We start from the raw sequence: 6088 nt of genomic DNA, 5'->3' as shown, positions 1-6088 counted from the left end.
TAATCTCACAGAGTTTCAACGTATGCTTCAAGAAGCAGTTTGCTTACACTCTTTTCGTGGAATCTGGAAAGTAATATTGAAAGCCCATAGGGGCCCTTGGTGAAAAAGGAAATGTCCTCACATAATAACTACAGAGAAACTTTCTGAGAGATTGCTTTGTGATGTGTGACTTCATCACACAGAGGTCCAACCTCCCTTCTTGGAAATGTTTGCTAACACTGTTCTCGTGGATTCTGCAAAGGTATATTGGGAGCTCATTGAGTCCTAGGGTGAAAAAGGAATTATCCTCCCATAATAACTAAAGAGAAGCTTTCTGAGAAACCGCATTGCCATGTGTGAATGCAACTCACAGAGTTACACGTTTCTCTTCAGTGATCAGCTTGTTAACACAGTTTTCTGGAAATCTGCAATTTGGTATTTCATAGCGCAATGAACCTTACGGTGACAAAGGAAATATTCACAGATGAAAACTGGAACGAAGCTTTCCTAGAAACATCTTGGTGATGTGTGAATTCATCTCACAGAGTTACACTTATGTTTGGTGGAGCAGTCCATTAACACTGTCTATGAGGAAATTGAGAAGGGCTTCCTTGGATCGCATTGAGGCCTACGCTGATAAAGGAAATTTCATCCGTTCAAAACGTGTAAGAAGCTTTCTGAGAAACTTCTTTCTGATCTGTGAATTCATCTCACCGAGTAACAACCTACGCCTCAAGAAGCAGTTTGCTTACACTCTTTTCGTGGAATCTGGAAAGTGATATTTGGTAGACCACAGGGGCCCATGGTGAAAAAGGAAATGTCCTCACATAATAACTACAGAGAAACTTTCTGAGAGATTGTTTTCTGATGTGTGACTTCATCACACAGAGTTCCACCCTTCCCTTCTTGGAACAGTTTGCTAACACTGTTCTCGTGGATTCTGCAAAGGTATATTTGGGAGCTCATTGAGGTCTAGGGTGAACAAGGAATTATCCTCACATAATAAAAAGAGAAGCTTTCTGAGAAAAAGCATTGCCATGTGCGAATGCAACTCACAGAGTTACACGTTTCTCTTTAGTGATCAGCTTGTTAACACAGTTTCTGGAAATCTGCAATATTGTGTTTCATAGCTCAATGAACCTTACGGTGACAAAGGAAATATCCAAAGATGAAAACTGGAAAAAGCTTTCTTAGAAAACTCTTGGTGATGTGTGAATTCATCTCACAGAGTTACACTTATGTTTCGTGGAGCAGTCCATTAACACTGTCTTTGAGGAAGCTGAGAAGGGCTTCCTTGGATCGCATTGAGGCCGACACTGATAAAGGAAATTTCATCCGTTCAAAACGTGAAAGAAGCTTTCTTAGGAACTTCTTTCTGATCTGGGAATTCATCTCACAGAGTTACAACCTATGCCTTTAGAAGCAGTTTGCTAACAGTCTTTTCGTGGTATCTGGAAAGTGATATTTGGAAGCCCATAGGGGCCCATGGTGAAAAAGGAAATGTCCTCACATAATAACTACAGAGAAACTTTCTGAGAGATTGCTTTCTGATGTGTGACTTCATCACACAGTTTTCCACCCTTCCCTTCTTGGAACAGTTTGCTAACACAATTCTCGTGGATACTGCAAAGGAATATTTCGGAGCTCATTGAGGGCTAGGGTGAAATAAGAATTATCCTCACATAATAACTAAAGAGAAGCTTTCCGAGAAACTGCATTGCCAGGTGTGAATGCAACTCACAGAGTTACACGTTTCTCTTCAGTGATCAGTTTGTTAACACAGTTTTCTGGAAATCTGCAATTTGGTATTCATAGCACAATGAACCTTACGGTGACAAAGGAAATATCCACAGATGAAAACTGGAAAAAGCTTTCCTAGAAAACTCTTGGTGATGTGTGAACTCATCTAACAGAGTTACACATATTTTTCGTGGAACAGTCCATTAACACTGTCTTTGAGGAAGCTGAGAAGGGATTCCTTGGATCGCATTGAGGCCTACGCTGATAAAGGAAATTTCATTCGTTCAAAACGTGAAAGAATCTTTCTGAGGAACTTCTTTATGATCTGTGAATTCATCTCACAGATTTACAACCTATGCCTCAAGAAGCAGTTTGCTAACAGTCTTTTCGTGGTATCCGGAAAGTGATATTTGGTAGTCCCTGGGGGCCCATGGTGAAAAAGGAAATGTCCTCACATAATAACTACAGAGAAACTTTCTGAGAGATTGCTTTCTGATGTGTGACTTCATCACACAGAGTTCCCCCCTTCCCTTCTTGGAACAGTTTGCTAACACAATTCTCGTGGATTCTGCAAAGGTATATTTGGGAGCTCATTGAGGGCTAGGGTGAAAAAGGAATTATCCTCACAGATTTACAAAGAGAAGCTTTCTGAGAAACCGCATTGCTTGTGTGAATGCAACTCACAGAGTTACACGTTTTCTTCAGTGATCAGTTTGTTAACACTGATTTTCTGGAAATATGCAGTTTGGTATTTCATAGCGCAATGAACCTTACGGTGACAGATGAAATATCCACAGATGAAAACTTGAAGGAAGGTTTCTAAGAAACTTCTTTGTGATGTGTGAAATCATCTCACAGAGTTACACTTATGTTTCGTGGAGCAGTCCATTAACAATGACTTTGAGGAAGCTGAGAAGCGCTTCTTTGGATGGCATTGAGGCCTACGCTGATAAAGGAAATTTCATCCGTTCAAAACGTGAAAGAAGATTTCTGAGAAACTTCTTTCTGATCTGTGAATTCATCTCACAGAGTTACAACCTATGCCTCAAGACAGTTTGCTTACACTCTTTTCGTGGAATCTGGAAAGTGATGTTGGTAGCCCCTAGGGGCCCATGGTGAAAAAGGAAATGTCCTCACATAATAACTACAGAGAAACTTTCTGAGAGATTGCTTTCTTATGTGTGACTTCATCACAGAGAGTTCCACCCTTCCCTTCTTGGAACAGATTGCTAACTCTGTTGTCTTGGATTTTGCAAAGGTACATTTCGGAGCCTTTAGGGGCCCATAGTGAAAAGGAAGTATCCTCACATGAGAACTAGAGAGAAGCTTTCTGAGAGATTGCTTCTTGATATGTGACTTCGTCACACAGAGTTCCACACTTCCCTTCTTGGAACATTTTGCTAACACTGTTGTCGTGGATTCTGCAAAGTTATATTTCGGAGCTCATTGAGGGCTATTGTGAAAAAGGTAATTGCTTAGATTAAAACTGGATAGATTCTTCTGAGAAACTGCATTGCCATATGTGAATGCAACTCACAGGTTACACATTTCTCTTCAGGATCAGTTCGTTAACACAGTTTTCTGGAAATCTGCAATCAGATACTTCATAGCGCATTGGAGCTTTCGGTGACAGAAGGAAATTTCCTCAGATGAAAAATAGAAAGAAACATTCTTAGAAATTTCTTGGTGACGTGTGACTTCTTCTCTCAGAGTTACCCTTATGTTTCGTGGAGCAGTCCATTAACACTGTCTTGAGGAAACTGAGAAGGGCTTCTTTGGATCACATTGAGGCCTATGCTGATAAAGGAAAGTTCATCTGTTAGAAACGTGAAAGAAACTTCTGAGAAACTTCTATCTGATCCGTGAGTTCATCTGACAGACTTACAACATAGACCTCAGGAAGCAGTTTGCTAACACTCTTTTCGTGGAAACTGCAAAGTCATATTTGGAAGCCCATAGGGGTCCATGGTGAAAAGGAAATATCCTCACATAACAACTAGAGAGAAGCTTTCTGAGAGATTGCTTTCTGATGTGTGACTTCATCACACAGAGTTCCATGTTTTCCTTCTTGGAAGAGTTTGTTAACACTGTTTGTCGTGTATTCTGCTAAGTGATATTTGGGATCCCGTAGTGGCCCATGGTGAAAATAGCAGTATCCTCACATAAGAACTAGATAGAAGCTTGCTGAGAGATTGCTTCTGATTTGTGAATTCATCACACAGAGTTCCACCCTTCCCTTCTTGGAACAGTTTCCTAACACTGTTGTCATGGATTCTGCAAAGTGATATTTGGGATCCCATTGGTTCCCATGGTGAAAAAAGAAGTATCGTCACATAAGAACTAGAGAGAAGCTTTCTGAGAGATTGCTTTCTGATATGTGACTTCGTCAGACAGAGTTCCACCCTTCCCTTCTTAAACAGTTTGCTAAAACTGTTGTCGTGGATACTGCAAAGTGAATATTTGGGAGCTCTTTGAGCGCTATGGTGAAAAAGGAAATATCCTCAGATTAAAACTGGAAAGAAGCCTTCTGAGAATCTGCATTGCCATGTGTGAATGCAACTCACAGAGTTACACGTTTCCCTTCAGTGATCAGTTTGTTAACACAGTTTTCTGGAAATCTGCAATTATATATTCATAGCTCAATGAAGCTTACGGTGACAAGGAAATATCCTCAGATGAAAACTAGAAAGAAGCTTTCTTAGAAATTTCTTGGTGATGTGTGAATTCATGTCACAGAGATACACTTACTTTTCGTCGATCAGGTCCATTAACACTGTCTTTGAGGAACCTGAGAACGGGTTCCTTGATTGCATTGAGGCCTATGCTGATAAGGAAATTTCATCAGTTCAAAACGTGAAAAGAAAATTTCTGAGAAACTTCTCTCTGATCACTGAGTTCATCTCACGGAAATACAACATAGACCTCAGGAAGCAGTTTGCTACATCTTTTCGTGGAGACTGCAAAGTGATATTTGGGAGCCCATAGGGGCCCATGGTGAAAAAGGAAATATCCTCACATAATAACTAGACAGAAACTTTCTGAGAGATTGCTTTCTGAGATGTGACTTCAATCACACAGAGTTCCACCCTTCCCTTCTTCGAAGAGTTTGCTAACACTGTTGTCGTGGACTCTGCAAAGTTACATTTTGGAGCCCATAGGTTCCCATGGTGAAAAAAGAAGTATCCTAACATAAGAACTAAAGAGAAACTTTCTGAGAAATTACTTTCTGATATGTGACTTTCATCACGCAGCGTTCCACCCTTCCTGTCGTGGAACAGTTTGCTAAAACTGTTGTCATGGATTCTGCAAAGTGATATTTGGGAGCTCTTTGAGGCTATGGTGAAAAAGGAATATACTCAGATTAAAAAGTGGAAAGAAGCCTTCTGAGAATCTGCATTTCTATGTATGAATGCAACTCACAGAGTTACACGTTTCTCTTCAGTATCAGTTTGTTACCACAGTTATCTGGAAATTGTAATTAGATACTTCATAGCGTAATGAAGCTTACGGTGACAAAGGAAATATCCTCAGATGAAACTAAAAAAGAAGCATTCTTGGAAACTTCTTGGTGATAGCGTGAATTCTTCTCACATAATTACACTTATGTTTCGTGGAGCAGTCCATTAACACTGACTTTGAGGAAGCTCAGAAGTGCTTCTTTGGATCGCATTGAAGCCTACACTGATAAAGGCAATTTCATCAGTTCAAAAGGTGAAAGAAGCTTTCTGAGAAACTTCTTTCTGATCTGTGAATTCATCACACAGAGTTACAACGTATGCCTCAAGAAGCAGTTTGCTAACACTCTTTTCGTGGAATCTGGAAAGTGATATTTGGTAGCCCATAGGGGCCCATGGTGAAAAAGGAAATGTCCTCACACAATAACTACAGAGAAACTTTCTGAGAGATTGCTTTCTGATGTGTGACTTCATCACGCAGAGTTCCACCCTTCCCTTCTTGGAACAGTTTGCTAACACTGTTCTCGTGGATTCTGCAATGGTATATTTGGGAGCTCATTGAGGGCTAGGGTGAAAAAGGAATTATCCTCACATAAGAACTAAAGAGAAGCTTTCTGAGAAACTGCATTGCCATGTGTGAATGCAATTCACAGAGTTACACGTTTCTCTTCAGTGATCAGTTTGTTAACACAGTTTTCTGGAAATCTGCAATTTGGTATTTCATAGCGGAATGAACCTTACGGTGAGAAAGGAAATATCCTCAGATGAAAACTAGAAAGAAGCTTTCTTAGAAACTTCTTGGTGATGTGTGAATTCATCTCACAGAGTTAGACTTATGTTTCGTGGAGCAGTCCATTCACACTGTCTTGAGGAAGCTGAGAAGGGCTTCCTTGGATTGCATTGAGGCCTACGCT

This window comes from Rhinopithecus roxellana, chromosome 5 (assembly GCF_007565055.1).
Source record: "Rhinopithecus roxellana isolate Shanxi Qingling chromosome 5, ASM756505v1, whole genome shotgun sequence".
NCBI lineage: Eukaryota > Metazoa > Chordata > Mammalia > Primates > Cercopithecidae > Rhinopithecus > Rhinopithecus roxellana.
Note: the sequence above shows the minus strand (reverse complement) of the source record.